Source organism: Cryptomeria japonica, chromosome 9, assembly GCF_030272615.1.
Source record: "Cryptomeria japonica chromosome 9, Sugi_1.0, whole genome shotgun sequence".
NCBI lineage: Eukaryota > Viridiplantae > Streptophyta > Pinopsida > Cupressales > Cupressaceae > Cryptomeria > Cryptomeria japonica.
Window position 1 is genome coordinate 754,823,498 of NC_081413.1, and position 17,578 is coordinate 754,841,075.

At 35.2% G+C, this 17,578-nt stretch overlaps 2 pseudogenes; one reads left to right on the forward strand and one right to left on the reverse strand.

Annotated features, from left to right (window-relative positions):
* Positions 1 to 9,876: 9,876 nt before the first annotated feature.
* Positions 9,877 to 11,314, reverse strand: LOC131858633 (photosystem II CP43 reaction center protein-like; annotated as a pseudogene).
* Positions 11,315 to 16,263: 4,949 nt separating this feature from the next.
* LOC131858634 (NAD(P)H-quinone oxidoreductase subunit 5, chloroplastic-like) lies at positions 16,264 to 17,196 on the forward strand (annotated as a pseudogene).
* The last annotated feature ends 382 nt before the right edge of the window (positions 17,197 to 17,578 follow it).

A 17,578-nucleotide genomic window follows, 5' to 3' on the forward strand; every position in this document is an offset into this window, starting at 1 on the left:
GTAATATAATTGTTCTACTTATGACAATGTAAATGTTTTACGCTTATAATGATGTATGATGGATGCAATATAGTAACAATATGTATATGTTGTGCTAACAAATGGTGTGTGCGGGATGTGACACTATTATGATTATTATATGTATATGATGAGATGTACTAAAATATAGTAATGCAGACAAACACTACATGAGATGCAAATATTTTTGGTGTGTCGTTATACTCAGTCATGTGAGACTGGACTACACGGACCCAAGAAAGGGACAATGAAGGACAAAGCATAAAAAGGGGGATGGAAGGTAGAAGATATGGCTATGAAATGATCTTCTTGTGCTATTATCATCATTGAGCTTTATTATGGAAAATAGGTTATGACCATCCAAGTATAGGTTCGGCCTAGATAGTCATTGTACCCTTTGCATGGAGATTAGATAGTCACAGATAAGGAATGCCCTAGTCCACACCAGACCCATAGTGTCCTCATATCCTTGGATGAGTCATAGTATTACTAAGAGACAATCCAAAAACAACAAAATAGGTGAACATACCTCATCCTTGCCTTTCTAGTCAAAGACATCTTAGAGATAGAAATCTTTAGTCAGATACATCTTGGAAAAGATGAAAGACATGTCACCATCAAAAGAGAAAATCAAAGAAATATCAAAGAATTGACACCAACATAAACTGAACTCCTCAAGTTATTAGTGTTTCTTGCCACATAGGTTAACATGTTTGATTTGGTCACAATGTTGTCATCTTGATAGAGGACAGATAATATTGAGAAAAATCTTGTTGTTGCCAATGTCTGCCAAAAGATTTGATTTATTGAAAACTCAGTGTTGTTTGCATCTCATCTGAAAATGACTGAATCCATTAAACTAATACTTTATTGCAGAGAGAAAAAAAAAAACATAACTTTATTATGGATTGGTGATGCAAGTGATCTTTTATTGCGGATTGTGTGTGAAAAGGAGGAATAAAAAAATGATGCTCCTCAAAATATGTGATGCCCAAGTTCTACTTCCATCACTAGATTTAGGATACGCCCCCAGTTACCAATTGGACCCACAAATCTCGGAGTTAACTTGGAATATTTCCCAAATGAAATAGAACTCTTATGAGGTTTGACCCTTAAGAAAATGTTGTCTCTCACTAAAAATTGTCTAAAAGTCCCATTCCTATCTACATAACTCTTTTTCCTATCTACTGCTTCCTTCAACCTCTACTTGATTAATTTTATTTGGTCTTCCATTTCCCTAAGCATATCAGGAGCAATAACACTTATGTCTTCTAATCTATCCCAACTGATAGGTGTACGACACTTTCACCCATAAAGAGATTCAAAAGGTACCATGCCTATTCTTGGTTATGGGTAACCCCTGTATGAAGTCCATGCTAATCACTTACCACTTGTACTCAGGCATGCTACGTGGATATAAAATCCTTATTGGATGTACATACTTATCCTTGAATCGCCAGCACTCTAAGAATCTAGCTACAAATTCAATCACATCTTTCCTAAGATGCATGGTAATATTTATTGTAGGCAAACTCTACCAATGGAAGATACTTCTCCCACTTGTACTATTGATCCATACAATACATTTGTAGTAGGTCCTCCACTACTTGATTAACCCTATCTATTTACCTATCTATTTGAGGATGATATGCTGAATTGAAATTCAACTTTGTTCCCAATGCTAAATTCGAGGTTGTCCAAAATCTAGAAGTCATGTGTGTATCCCTATTTGATATGATGGTCTCAGGCACACCATGTAAACAAAAAATATCTTGGACAAATTTCTTTGCCAAAGTCAAAGATCCATCCTTAAGATTGTCTAGGATAAAATGTGCTACTTTGGTCAACTTTTCTACAACCACCAAGATGACACCATGCCTATTCTTGGTTATGGGTAACCCCTGTATGAAGTCCATGCTAATCACTTACCACTTGTACTCAGGCATGCTACATGGATATAAAAGCCTTATTGGATGTACATACTTATCCTTGAATCGCTAGCACTCTAAGAATCTAGCTACAAATTCAATCACATCTTTCCTAAGATTTGGCCAAAAGTATAGGGACTTCAATTTAGCTACCATCTTAGTCACCCGAGGATGCCTTAAATAAGGTGCATTATGGATCTCCTCTATGATCAACTTCCTTAGATCTCTTGAACTTGGAATGTACATTCTCCTTTGATACCTTAATATTCCATCCAACTCAAGCTCATATCCATCAAATCTATGGTTTGAAGGTTCCTTCTCTAAAGCTTCCTTGAGTCTTTCATAGTGTTCATCTCCTTGTAAGTTTTTGGATGACTTGTTATCTTAAATTGGACCTTGTTGCAGTCATATGTGCTAGGTGTCTTCTTCTACCAAGAGCATCTGCTATTCTATTCTCCTTTTCGTTGATGTAATTAATTCTAAAATCATACTAAGGAACTCTACCCACCTTATCTATTGTGCATTGAGATTGGGTTGTGTGAAGATGTACTTCAGTCCCAAGTGACACATCTTTAGCTCAAAAGGTTTTCCCAAAAGGTAACGCCTCCACATATGTAATGCATACACTATGGATGCTAGCACCAAGTCATGTGGTATGTAATTTTTCTCATACTGCTTTAGTTTCCTTGACTCATATGCTACCACTTGCCCATCTTGCATCAATAATGCTTCTACACCCTCTCCTAATGCATATGTGAAAACTGTGAATTGCCAATTAGGATTAGGTATAGTCAGAACTGGTGTTGTTTTAAGATTTTGCTTTAAAAGATGGAAGGATTGATCACACTTCTTAGTCCACTCAAATTTCTTCCATTTCTTCTAGAGTGAAGTGATTGGTGTTGCAATTCTTGAAAATCCTTCCACATACTTCCTATAATATCATGCAAGACAGATGAAGCTTCGAACTTCTGTCACATTATGTGGTGTAGGCCATTCTACAATTGCCTTAATCTTCTCTGGATCCACATAAATCCCTTTTGCTAAAATAATGTGGTGCACCTTGTCTAGGTAAGAAAGTGCACTTGGATATCTTCCCAAAAATTTTACACTCTCTTAAGTGTTACAAAACTATCCTTAGATGTCTATCATGCTCTTCAATGGATTTGGAGTATATCAAAACATCATCCAAAAATATTAGCACAAAATCATCCAAGCAATCCTTGAATATGCTATTCATTAGGTTCATGAAATTCGTTGGAGCATTAGTCAACCTGAATGGTACCACCGTGAATTGATAGTGAAAATAACGAGTCCTTTTATTTGAAATGTCCTTCTCCTTGATCCTTAATTGATGGTAACCGAATCTAAGATCTATCTTGGAGAACACAATAGCCCCTTTCATTTGATCAAAAAGTTCATCAATCCTCGGGAGTGGATATTTGTTTTTGATGGTTGTCTTGTTCAATATCCTGTAATCAATACACAAACGCAAAGTTCCATCCTTCTTCTTCACAAAAATGACTGGAGCACCCCATGAAGATAAACTAGGTCTAATGAACCCTTTTCTCAACAAATCTTGTAATTGGACCTTCAATTCATACAATTCAGTGGTAGTCATCTTGTAGGGAGCCTTTGATTTAGGCTTGGTTCTAGGTAGAAGGTCAATAGATAAATTAAATTCTCTCTTTGGTGGCAATTTCATTAGATCTTTTGGAAACACATCCTAGAACTCCTTAAGAATGGGATAATTTTCAAGTACTAGTTTCATGTTGTTTAGAACACTGATGCGCACAACATAGATGGAACACCTCTTCCTTTGGGCCTTCTTAAGCTGCATGGCTGAGATTTGTCTAAGTTCAAGTGGTATTTGGATCCCATGAACTTCAACTAAATTCCCCAAGATCTTACATCATATGATCCCAAAGGTGATACATATAAATTAACTTGGGTTTGAAAAGTAGGAAGCTCTAACTCACTGCAAAACAGACAACACTCTTACCATCTTTTCTGCTCGATTTTCATATTGAACCATCCAAGAATTTGCCATATGCCCTAGTCTAATTGGTAATTTTTGAACTATCCTTGGATCTATGAAATATTCTGTTGCTCCAGTATCTATTTTCGATTACATCAACTAAAGATAAATATCTTAATACATGCTACATCATGTTAGAATATCCAAATTGAGAATCATAATTAAATGATTAAACATGATACAATAATTGACTTAGGCAATCTATCGCCAACAAGCCAACTAATATAATGAGTACAAGTAATATGTGAAAACACTAGAATCTCCAAAAGTCCAATCCAATAATCCTTCACAATCAAAGACAAAAACATGGTCAAGGTGCTTTTTCCACCCAACCACAAAGAGTATGCTTCCTAAAAGAGCTACTTGACATGAAGAATCACTGACTCTGCACGAGATGCTTAGCAAAAAGGAATTTGTGAACATGAGGGAATTTGGTGTGTGCTCGATGTGATCAAATATTAGGCTATGGCAGTGAGCAATATAAATAAATAAATCCACTTATTTCAATGGTCTAAAGTAGCTCGGCCAAACATATATCATATATGGTAAAATAAACTTGTAGAATTGGAAAAAGAAGATTCTATACTCCTGTAACCCCATATTCGACACCCATCCTGAAAGGTAAACTTTCCACAAACACTCATGAAGACAATATTTCCCTAATATAGCACATGGCTTGCATAAATAGTAAGGAAATTTTAACATATTTTAACATATCTTGAAGAAAAACATGCATTTTTCATTCACTTCCATACATTGTTGACTAGTGCAATTTACCAATTTTTCTTAAAAGAAAAAATCTCATACAAATTATTTGCATGTATTGATTTTCATATTTTTAGTAATTTTCTAATAAATTCTTAAAATGTAATTTATAGGTAATGTAATGAAAAATATTCTATATTCATAAATGAAGAAGTATACTATATGTGTATATATGCACATATGGGCACCACAATTATAACCAAGAATAAAATAAAATTACAGTTCCAAAACAAATGTATGTATTTTTCAACCATTAATATCATGCAATCAACAAGAAGCATAAACACAAACATTTTCAGATTTGCATACATCATTCTAACAAAAATATTTAACTACTTTCAACATAAAGAAATAAAATATCTTAACTTTAGATTGATGACTATTTCACAAAATAATCAAATGATTTGTTTAAATATATTGTATGTATGTTTACATATAATCATTAGCATACACAATCTACTTGTGTAAGTGTATAATTGATATACAAACATACAAATTTATTTGCGTTTATAAGCAAGAAACAAAGATAAAAATTTGCGCACTCTTATATCTAAAAACAAAGATAAAATTCTACACTGTTATATTAAAAAAAAGAGATAAAAATCTGCACTATTATATTTAAAAGCATATATAAAAATCAGCAAATAAGATTAAAATTTTACTCTACAAAACATGGATTTTATACTTGCTTGGTTCTCAAATGATAAAGAGACAAGATGGGAGAGCTGAGTGCTTCAAAATATTAAATCTGCACAATAGAATAAAATATTGTTTATGCCTTAAACAATGATGAATATAAGGTTATTATCGGCAACCGGAAGGCAGGACCGGTGGTGAATGCAAGAACCCGACATGCAGAAGGAAAGGAAGGTCTGGAAGGTCGATCCATTAGATAGTATTCTCCAGCTCGGGGGTGAGGGCCCTACTATTGAAAGGGGAGTTGATGTAGTTAATAATTGTCTAACTGGGCCCACGTTTCATTGATTAGTGAGAAATGAGGTCTTCCTTTCGGGATAGTTCTATAAGCCCATAACTCCCTTCCTCCCAGACTAGTTCTTGAACTCGGGTCCCCATTCCTGTAGTTTCTCTGCTCCATCGGGGGTGCCACCACCGGAGGGTTAACCCCACCCAATAAAGGAAACTGCTAATTTCTAATTGGCAACCGGAAGGTAGGACAACCAATAAAATAAATATCTTGCTCTACTCGCCAAGAAGTTAAGTTGAGGACCCAATTCTCACCAAGAGCCCGATTTACGTTGAGGACCCAATTCTCGAGGTTGACGTTGAGGCCCTTCGACATAGGCCATTAGGACAACCGCTAGATACTATCTTGGATTTTATCGCATGGATTATGCAGTCGAGCCCAACTATATGGAGAGAGTAGTTATCAGATCCAAGGAGGGAGGGGGTTCAGGCTGGACCGGTAGTTGATTAGGTGAGAGGCAAGTGTTCCCATCCAAACGAAATAGCATCGCTGGCCCAAGCCCATCCATTTGATTTTATCTAAGAACCTATCTAGTATTTTCTTTCTTTCCTGTTCAGAGCCATAATAGCAATGCTCAAAGTAGTAGAATCTTTAGTTCGTTAGGAGGGCAACTAGAAGGTAACTACCTTAACTGAACACCGGATGGGAGAATTAAAACAACTAGAACTAAAATAATCCATGGTGTAAGCATAAGATAAAGACCTTTAGTGAAATGACAAAAGATTAAGTTTACCAACTTACTTATAGTTCAAGTTCTCTATTCCTGAGATACCAAGTTATCTATACCAGTAAGGAGTGAACTACTAATAAGATGATAGGTTTGTTATAGTAAGAGATGAGGCTTTAGAGGAATTGGGTTTAGTTCTAATAGTTTAGCTCAGTTCTAAGAGCTATGTTTAGTAATAGTAATCCCTGAAAAGTATTAGTGATATAAGTTTAGTATAAGTCTCAGTAAGTATAGTCAAAGATATGATTAGTTTAGTATCAGTCTAGGATCAGATAACTAATAGAGATAAGATAAGGTTCCTCTTGTTCCTTCTATAGTAAGAGCTTTCTTTTATGAACTTTGTTAATCAAAGTATCTGCGATTTCTTTTCTTAAAGTTCATAAAAGTATCTAACGCTTAGGTAGTTGTGTGAATTTATGCAGAAGTTGTTCTTCCTTCTATAGTTATATAGGAATAGAGATAGAGTGATAGAGTAATAGAGTTCTGTGTGTTGTTAAGCTTAGCATAAGTATATCTTATTCATGCCAAGTACTATCTTGATTAGAGACCTGGTTCCAAGTAAGGAGTGAGCTAATCATGATATAATATGATAGTACATATCCTCTCATTAGGAAACTCCTAACAAATAGGCATCTTATACTAGACTTATACTTTGTACTCTCTATATTCTTTTTCTCACTGATCAACCCAAGGAACCCATTAAAACCCCAAACCTCTTTTAGAAGACACTCATTCTCCTAACTAAGCCTACTCACTAGACTCATGAACAACCCAATGAACTTACTATAACTAACACTACCTAATTGGACTAACACTAACTAATGAATATTACTCACTAATTGAAAAACTTATAGCGTCGTCTATTATTTCTTGACCTAACCGGCCACCTACTTCTCTCTCTTCATTAAGCTTGTTACTTCTTCATGAAGCTTGTTACTTCTTCATTAAGCTCATTACTTCAATATTTCTTATCAGCATACTTGGTTCAGAATCATATAGCAATTGGTTCATTAGAATGCATGTATGTAAAAGAAATTTCCACCCAAGATCCAATAATTGGTCTATTCTTATCCTAGGCAAGGTCCATCTTGCCGTAATAGAAATAAATAAGAATAGATAGGCTTTAGCTAATATAATTAGGATCCCAATTGTTATATTAACGACCCCGTTAATTCCAGAAATAGAATCCCATTCAAAATGTTCCAAAATGGGTATGAATGGAATTGATAAGTTCCATCCGCCCAAGTAAAGAACTGTTACAAAGAATGAAGAAGCTAATAGATTTAGGTAAGAAGCAACGTAAAATAAACCAAATTTGATACCCGAATATTTAGTTTGATAACCCGCTACCAATTCTTCTTCCGCTTCTAGTAAATCAAAGGGCAATCTGAATAATCGTAGAAGTGATTATAACATAAAATTTGTCCGTAGTTTCTTCAGACATACTAAGTTAATATGTTAAGCTCGGAATCGTTTGAATTGTTAAATCTTCAACAACCGATATTGGTAAACGTCCTAAAGCAATATGATCATAATTTAATTCATGATGATCATAGGTCAAAAGTTCATATTCTTCAGTCATCGCCAGACAATTTGTAGGGCAATATTCCACACAATTTCCACGAAAGATACAAATTCCAAAATCAATACTATAATTTTCCAATCATTTTTTCCCAATATCTATTCCGACTTTCCAATCCACAATAGGTAGATTGATCGGGCATACATGGACGCATACTTCACAAGCAATACATTTATCAAATTCAAAGTGGATCCTCCTGCGAAATCGTTCTGATGGAATCAATTTTTCATAGGGATATTGAATAGTAATAGGTAAGTTATTCGTTTAGTCATATTTTTTATCTTCTTTATACATAAGGCCAATATAAATGGGATGAACCATCCTTTTTGGATATAAAAACTTATTGTGTCTTTGCGCAGACGGGATTTGAACCCGTGACTTCAAGGTTATGAGCCTTGCGAGCTACCAAACTGCTCTACTCCTCACTATCCCCTCATATTACCTTTGTTATAATACCCCAAAATGGGTACATCGAGCAATCCCTTGGGCATGCTATTCTCCCTCCTAAATAGGGAGGGAGGATAGCATAATAATAACTTTAAGCAATTTTTTTGAACCTACCAACTCGATTTGGTTACCCCAGCCAACAAACATGCATGAACCATTTCACGGATTATATATCCGGATAATACAAAGTCTCTATAATTGGCTCTGGGTCTTCCAATCTTCAAACAACGTCGACGAAGACGTGTAGGTGCACCATTACGCGGTAGAGATTGTAATTTTCTACAAATATCCAATTTATCATCTAGTGATGAGACTTCGCTCATCTCTTTTTTCAAAGATTGGCGAAGCAAATTATATTTCCTTTCCAATCTTTGTTTCTTTTTCTCTATTTGAATGAGACTTTTTCTTGCCATAATGATTCAACTAGTTTATATAAATAATATAGATCAAATTTCAGATGGATAAGTGTTACGTGGATTACTCTTTCTTTTTATGCATAAAGATTAGATAGAAAATCTAAATATTAGAATAAAATGAAAAAGAATTAACCGAATTTGCCTGATGTAGAGGCGATTAAGAAAGCTACATAGGTGAATAAATAGCCTACATAAAAGTGAGCTAATCCAACTAATCGTGCTTGAACAATGGAAAGAGCTACTGGCTTATTCCTACACATTCCTACTAATGCCCATAAAAGGAGTAGTTCCCCATCCAGGAGCAACTTTACAGGATAAATCCATTTTTCATACTATTCGAGCGAATTAGCTTCTCTTATTGCATTGTCATTATAAAAAAATATGTTTAAAATAAAACAAAGAATACTTTCTATGGATCGTTAATGAAAAAAATCTTTTCTCTATGGGCAAATCCCATCCAGAGATATAATTTATTAAAGATTCATTAATAATTTATCAATTCAAAGTTCTTTTGAATTATAAAAGTGATCTGTAACATATGGGTCCAAAGATATGGATAAATAAATCTGGATATGAAGATAATGATTGTATTAATATTGATATCTTTTTTTACCACTCGACGAGAAAGACGTTTTATATCTCACAACGATCCATTAAGCACCTATCAAATATGTCATAATAAATATGAACACCTGTCTCAAATCGACTTCCCTATCATAGTCGCTCTAGTTTTGAATTGAGAAATAAAGAGAGGAACGAGTTGAGAATATATCTTTTTTTTTATTCGGCGGATTTTTTCTCATGTCTTGTCTAGAAAGAGGAGAACTCAATGACCATTTGTTCACCGAAACCAGAAGTAAAGATCATAGTGGATAGGGATCCTGTTAAAACCTCTTTTGAAAAATGGGCTAAACCCTGTCATTTCTCAAAGACACTAGCCAAGGGACCTAATACTACCACCTGGATCTGGAACCTACATGACCACATTAATCTTGGTAGCTACACCACCCACATAATTTAAAGAACCTAAAGGAGCATGAGTCATATATTCTGTTGAACGTCGTTCTTGCCAAGGTTGTATGTCTTTTTTCAGCTTACTCAGGTCCAAACCATTAGGACCTCTGAGAGGTTCCAACCAGGGAGCACGAAGATCCCAAAAACGCATCGTTTCCCCTCCAAAAATAATTTCTCCAGTAGGAGAACGCATAAGATATTTACCTAAACCGGTAGGCCCTTGGGCAGACCCCACACTAGCTCCAAGATGTTGGTCTCTAACTAGAAAAGTAAATGCTTGTGCTTGAGAGGCCTCTGGGCCAATAGGTCCATAGAATTCAATGGGATAAGTTGTATTGTTAAACCAAACAAAACAACAAGCAATGAAACCAAAGACAGAGAGAGCCGCCAAACTATAGGATAAGTAAGCTTCTCCGGACCATACAAACGCGCGGCGAGCCCACGCAAAAGGTTTTGTTAAGATGTGCCAGATACCACCGAAGATACAAATGGAACCTAACCACACATGTCCTCCAATTAGATCTTCTAGATTGTCAACGCTAACAATCCATCCCTCCCCTCCAAAAGGGGATTTGAGTAAATAACCAAATATAGTACTTGGGTTAAGTGTAAGGTTCGTAATTTTTCTTACATCTCCACCGTTGGGAGCCCAAGTATCATATATGCCACCAAAATACAAAGCCTTAAACACTAGGAGAAAAGCACCAACACCTAGCAAGATTAGGTGAATACCTAAAATTGTGGTCATTTTGTTCCTATCTTTCCATACATAACCAAAAAATGGAAAAGATTCTTCTAAAGTTTTGGGTCCAATTAGTGCGTGATAAATACCACCAAAGCCTAAAATTGCAGAAGAAATTAAGTGAAGTACCCCAGATACAAAATAGGGAAAAGTGTCCACGATTTCCCCACCAGGACCGACTCCCCATCCTAGAGTCGCTAGATGGGGAAGTGAAATCAATCCTTGTTCATACATAGGTTTTTCCGGTACAAAATGAGCCACTTCAAATAGATTCATTGCTCCAGCCCAGAATACAATTAATCCGGCATGAGCCACATGAGCCCCAAGTAATTTTCTTGACAAATTAATAAGTCGGGCATTACCAGCCCACCAAGTGAAACCAGTGGTTTCTTGGTCACGACTAGCTAAAGTTAGAGTTCCATTAAAGAGCATTTCCACAGGGTAGAACCTCCTCAAGGAATATAAGGTTTTCATGAGGCTGATCCTGAGCCTCCATCCAAGCATGAACACCTTTGTTCAAAAGAATATTTTTTGTATAAAAAGTTTCAAATTCAGGATCTTCTGCTGCACGAATCTCCTGAGAAACAAAATCATAAGCACGTAAGTTTAGAGCTAGGCCAACTACTCCAATGGCACTCATCCATAAACCGGTCATTGGCACAAATAACATGAAGAAATGTAACTAACGTTTATTGGAAAAAGCAACCCCAAAAATTTGAGACCAGAAACGGTTCGTAGTGACCATAGAATAAGTCTCTTCAGCTTGAGTTGGGTTAAAAGCATGGAATGTATTTGCACCATCACCGTCTTCAAATAAAGTATTTTACATGGTAGCACCATGAATAGCACATAGAAGAGCAGCACCCAATACTCCGGAAACTCCCATCATATGAAATGGATTCAAGGTCCAATTATGAAAACCTTGAAAAAAGAGGATAAATCGGAAAATAGCTGCTACGCCGAAACTAGGCGCAAAAAACCAACCAGACTAGCCTAATGGATAGATCAAGAATATAGAAACAAAAACAACAATCGGAGTAGAGAACACAATTGCATTATAAGGTCGTAATTGTACAGATCGAGCAAGTTCAAATTGGCGTAGCATGAAGCCTATATGTAGTCACATAAATCTGTCCACTTAATTAAATGAATACTTAGTATTTATTTGATTATTTAACCATCAATTAATAATTAATTAAATTAATATATTTAATTAATTCATCTTAACCCTCTTCTCCTATTAATTAAATAAATTATTCAATTTATTTGATTTAATTCACTTAACCAAATTCAGACCATTAATTAAATAAATAAATCATATTTATTTAATTAAATCTTCTCTCACATTTAAATAAATTAATATTTATTTAAATCCCCCAAAATCCCACCTCTCACATTTAAATAAATAAATCATTTATTTAAATCACCTTTATCCTCCACCCACTTGTATTTTCCTACAAATGCAAGTTGCACAATTATTTTAAATAAATAATTTATTTAAATCACCTTTATCCTCCACCCACTTGCATTTTCCTACAAAAGCAAGTTGCACAACTATTTTAAATAAATTATTTATTTAAAATCCTATTTATCCTCACCCACTTGAAACCTTTAATGGTTTCCCTTAAAGTAGTCAAACTTGATGGCTTTAAAGTCTTCAAACTTGATGGCTTTCTTCTATAGTCTTCTTAAGACTTTAATGGTTTTCCTTAAAGTCTTCAAGCCTTTAATGGTTCCCCTCAAAGTCTTCAAGCATTTTAATGCTTTATCTTCCTTTTTCTCATTTAAATAAATTAATATTTATTTAAATATTTATCCAAATTCAACTTACACCATTTAATTGAAATAAATGATTTTATTTTAATTGAAAATACCAAAATTTCTCCCACTTGCATTTTCCTACAAAATCCACTTGTATGCCTAAACCCCTTCTAGATTCTTCTAAACCCTTCCTAATTAGCCTAATCCATCCCCTAAATATTGTCACATTCCTAAGCAAATTGGAGTCACTTCTCAAAGACTCCAAAGTCTTTGAAAAGCAATTAATGCTTTGTGTGTTCAACAAATTAACCCTCAAAGTCTTGGATAACCTTTGAAAGCTTCCAACCTTCAACCACTAAATGGCTCAAAGTCTTGGATAACCTTTGAAAGCTTCCAACCTTCAACCACTAAATGGCTCAAAGTCTTGGATAACCTTTGAAAGCTTTCAACCTTCAACCACTTAATCCCCAAAGTCTCCAATAACCATTAATGGTTACCTCAAACCCTCCCACATGGTTAAAACATTTGTTTTGACTCAACCTCTACCCAACCCAAGGGTCTCATCAAGCCTTTAATGCTTTGACCATGATTATCTCTTAATCATTTGCACAAAGGTTTATCCTTGCATTAACTCCTAATCCAGTGGGTAATCTTAATTTAGACTTGACCCTTACCTTCTAGATAACCATGAGGTCTTCTCAGGCCTTTAATGCCTCCAACCTCTTCTCTCAACCCAATCCTATGTTGACACTTGTCACCATTTTATTGGTGCCAATTGTGCACATGGATCCCCAACTTTCAAGCTTGGCCCTTGATTAAACCATTCAATCTTAACCCTTCATTTCCCCATTTCTTCTATAAATAGAACCCTTCTCCTCAAGCAAAAGAAGAAGCATTTAGAGTATTGTTGTTATACTGGCATTAGCATAGAGCTTTTTCATAGCATCACTATCTACTCTTGCATAGTATTTGCTTATCATATTCAACCATCTTGAATCTCCATATGGCATCCATGGCTAGTGCTAAAAGCTGAGAGCTACACTCATTTGGGACTTGGAGAGGAGAGGAACAAGGGAGGAGCAACTATGAGCATCTTGATTAGCTATTTCATTCTATGTTTATATGCTTTCTATTTCATGCTTAATATCTCTCTTGATATGCCTGTTTAGGATAATCTTTTGTTGCTAACACTAACGTTTGTTTCTTGTGCTCTTGTGTGTGTTGCCATCAAACAGATTTTCTAATCCTTTTTGCAGAGCATCATTTGGTGAACCCGACGTGGGCCGAATTTTTTTTGAAAAATCGGGCGATCTCTCGAAAAAGAATGAAAAGCGGAGGGGAGGTAGAATAGAAGAAATTAGAACTAATGATGAAAGAATGGGAGAAAATGGAGTGAATATGAAGAAACAACAAGCCAGCGAGTACCCTGAGGTCATGCAAGAGATACAACAGATGTAGTGTGGGGTTTGGATTGATGCTATACAATTGATCAAAATTGGTTGGACAATCTGGTGCAATCGGTTTGATTGCCCCGGTCAAGTCAAAGCGTGACAGTTGATGTCAGTTGGTCGCTTGGACATGATAAAGTCTGAGTAAGTGAATCAAAGTGACCTGATGTGACTTAGACAATTGATGTAATTGCCCGATGAAGTCAAGGTATATGAAGCAAAATACTCGTTGAGACGTAGACAATTGATGTAATTGTCCGTTGGATTGTGTTTGATTGGCTAATCAATTGATAGTGTGTGCGTGTGATGGATGGTTGTGGGGAATCATGGCAGCCCCGTTGAGACTAGGTCATTATGATAAATGCCTGATGTAGTCTAGGATTACCATGATCGATTACCTGTTGAGACCCGAAGATACTTGATCAGAGTATCTGTTGATAGTCTAGGTGTGTGTGAGTCGAGGTACCTGTGCAGAGAGAGTAACTTGTTTGGCTTATTGGATGACTTAGCATAGGAAACACAATCCCTCCTATTTAGAGATGGATGGTGATGAACATGGCTTGATTAAGTTGATTAGGACACGATGTAGGGTATGTGATGGTGATGATCAAGATAAGGAGGGTGAGGGGGGATTTGATGTTAGATAGAAGAAATGGAGGACTAGGACCGAGTCCTATGGAAGAAGATGAGTAAAATAGAGTATGCATTATTATGACTATGTATGCATGATATGCAGCTATTATGAATGTATGGATGGGTGGAATGCAACGAAATGCAATATATACAGATGAGATGGAATGACGATCCATGGTGCTTTATTTTTCATCATTGAGCTTTAAAATGTTGTAAGAAAATACAAGCAACTTGACATAAAGATTCAAGATGACCAGAGTATTTCTTACATGGATTTTGATATAGCAAGTTAATACAAGCAACTTGATATAATGGATCAAGTTGACCTGAGTATTGCTTGCGGAACAGACAAGGATTATCTCTGTTCATGCATGACTTGGATCGTCCTCCTTGATCTTAGGCTGATCATATCCTGAGACAAGTGCATACCGTACTAAGAAATAAAAACCTTTATCCAAATTGGATGAGGAGGAACCAAAGAATGAGCATTGTACCTGCAAACAAACAGTATATACATAAAGAATAAAAGAATATGGATCCTTGGTAATGGTTCATGCTCATATGGTCGAGGTATACGCTGTAGTCAGCAAGCCGTAGTGATCTATGACTGCATTTTGCATAAGATCACGTAGCTTAGTGAACTTCCCACGTAGACACCATTAGTACATGCCCCAGAACTTCATCGGAAATAATGCGCAAATGATACAAAACAATGCTGAAAGATCCCGATACAGATAAACAAATGATTGTACTCACAAATCAACCAAGTATTTGATAGCTTAACATAATTTTCTTGTCAAAGAAAATGTCACTTTTGTCTTTGTTTTGATAAGGAAGGATGCATCCTTGTTTTAAAGACAGTTTTGGATTGTTGATGTGGATTGTGTGGTTGTTTGGTAAATGGTCATTGTGTGAGTAGTTTGTCGCAATGTTTGTTTTGGTATCTGCATGGATGAGTATGTACAAGGTGTTGCCATGTTTTGGTGTGATTTTCGATGGGTTTTTCGATGTTTTTGGATTTTGTGTAATAGTTTTTGAATGTTTTTGGATTTTGTGAGTCATTTTTGAATGTTTTTGGATTTTGCGAGACATTTTTGAATGTTTTTGTATTTTGCGAGACATTTTTGAATGTTTTTGTATTTTGCGAGACATTTTTGAATGTTTTTGTATTTTGCGAGACATTTTTGAAGACTTTAAGGAAAACCATTAAAGGCTTGAAGACTTTAAAGCCATCAAGTTTGACTACTTTAAGGGAAACCATTAAAGGTTTCAAGTGGGTGAGGATAAATAGGATTTTAAATAAATAATTTATTTAAAATAGTTGTGCAACTTGCTTTTGTAGGAAAATACAAGTGGGTGGAGGATAAAGGTGATTTAAATAAATTATTTATTTAAAATAATTGTGCAACTTGCATTTGTAGGAAAATGCAAGTGGGTGGAGGATAAAGGTGATTTAAATAAATGTTAATTTATTTAAATGTGAGAGGTGGGATTTTTGTGGGATTTAAATAAATATTAATTTATTTAAATGTGAGAGAATATTTAATTAAATAAATATGATTTATTTATTTAATTAATGGTCTGAATTTGGTTAAGTGAATTAAATCAAATAAATTGAATAATTTATTTAATTAATAGGAGAATAGGGTTAAGATGAATTAATTAAATATTAATTTAATTAATTATTAATTGATGGTTAAATAATCAAATAAATACTAAGTATTCATTTAATTAAGTGGACAGATTTATGTGACTACACTATATATTTTGGGAATTAGTAGGAAAGTGTTCCTATTTATTGATAGGTTTTTGGTTTATGCAACCCAGTGCGGCTAATGCTTGTCAAAAAGCATTTATAACTAACTGTGCAGGGGATTTTGGACTCTTATTAGGAATCCTAGGTTTTTATTGGGTAACAGGTAGTTTCGAATTTCAATATTTGTCTGAAAAATTAAATGAATTGACTGCCATTGATGGGGTTGGTTCGTTTTTTGTTACTTCGTGTGCTTTTCTCTTATTTTTAGGTCCAATAGCCAAATCTGCATAATTCCCACTTCATGTATGGTTACCTGATGCTATGGAAGGGCCTACTCCTATTTCAGCTCTTATACATGCCGCTACTATGGTAGCAGCAGGAATTTTTCTTGTAGCTCGATTGTTTCCTCTTTTTAAAGCTCTACCTTTAATAATGTATCTTATCTCTTGGATAGGGGGAATAACAGCTCTATTGGGAGCTACTATGGCTCTCGCCCAAAAAGATCTTAAAAGAGGCTTGGCTTATTCTACTATGTCTCAATTAGGTTACATGATGTTAGCTCTAGGGATAGATTCCTATCGAATCGCTCTGTTCCATTTGATTACACATGCTTATTCCAAGGCATTATTGTTCTTAGGATCCGGATCAGTGATCCATTCCATGGAATCCATTGTTGGATATTGCCCCCGTAAAAGTCAGAATATGGCTCTTATGGGTGGTTTGAGGAAATATATGCCAATTACAGGAATCACTTTTCTTTTAGGGACACTTTCTCTTTCTGGTATTCCACCTTTTGCTTGTTTTTGGTCTAAAGACCAAATTCTTAGTGATAGTAAGTTATATTCTCCCATTTTCGGGGGGATAACTTGGTTCACAGTAGGATTAACTGCCTTTTACATGTTTTGTATGTATTTACTCACTTTTGAAGGGGACTTCCGCGTAAATTTAGTTAATTCATATAACAACCATATTACATTATATTTGACTTCTATGTGGGGAGAGGAGGAATCCAGGATATTAAATAGAACGAGAGCAGATTCTATGTCAAATCAAATTATAGGAAGGAATAATTCCTTTTCCAAAGAAGCATTTCAAATTTTGAATAAGATGGAAGGATTGTACAAAAAGAACCTCATTATTTTTCTTATTTCAACTCTCTCCTTTAGTTGTAGAGCAATATATTCCACAAGAATTTTGGGTTCTCTATAAGGTTTCTCCACTTTTTCTATAGAAATGACAAGTTTTCTGTTTACAAAATCAAGCATACTTTGTACAAGCATATTTTGTACTTCCTTTCTTAATTGCTTAATTTCTTGTTCGT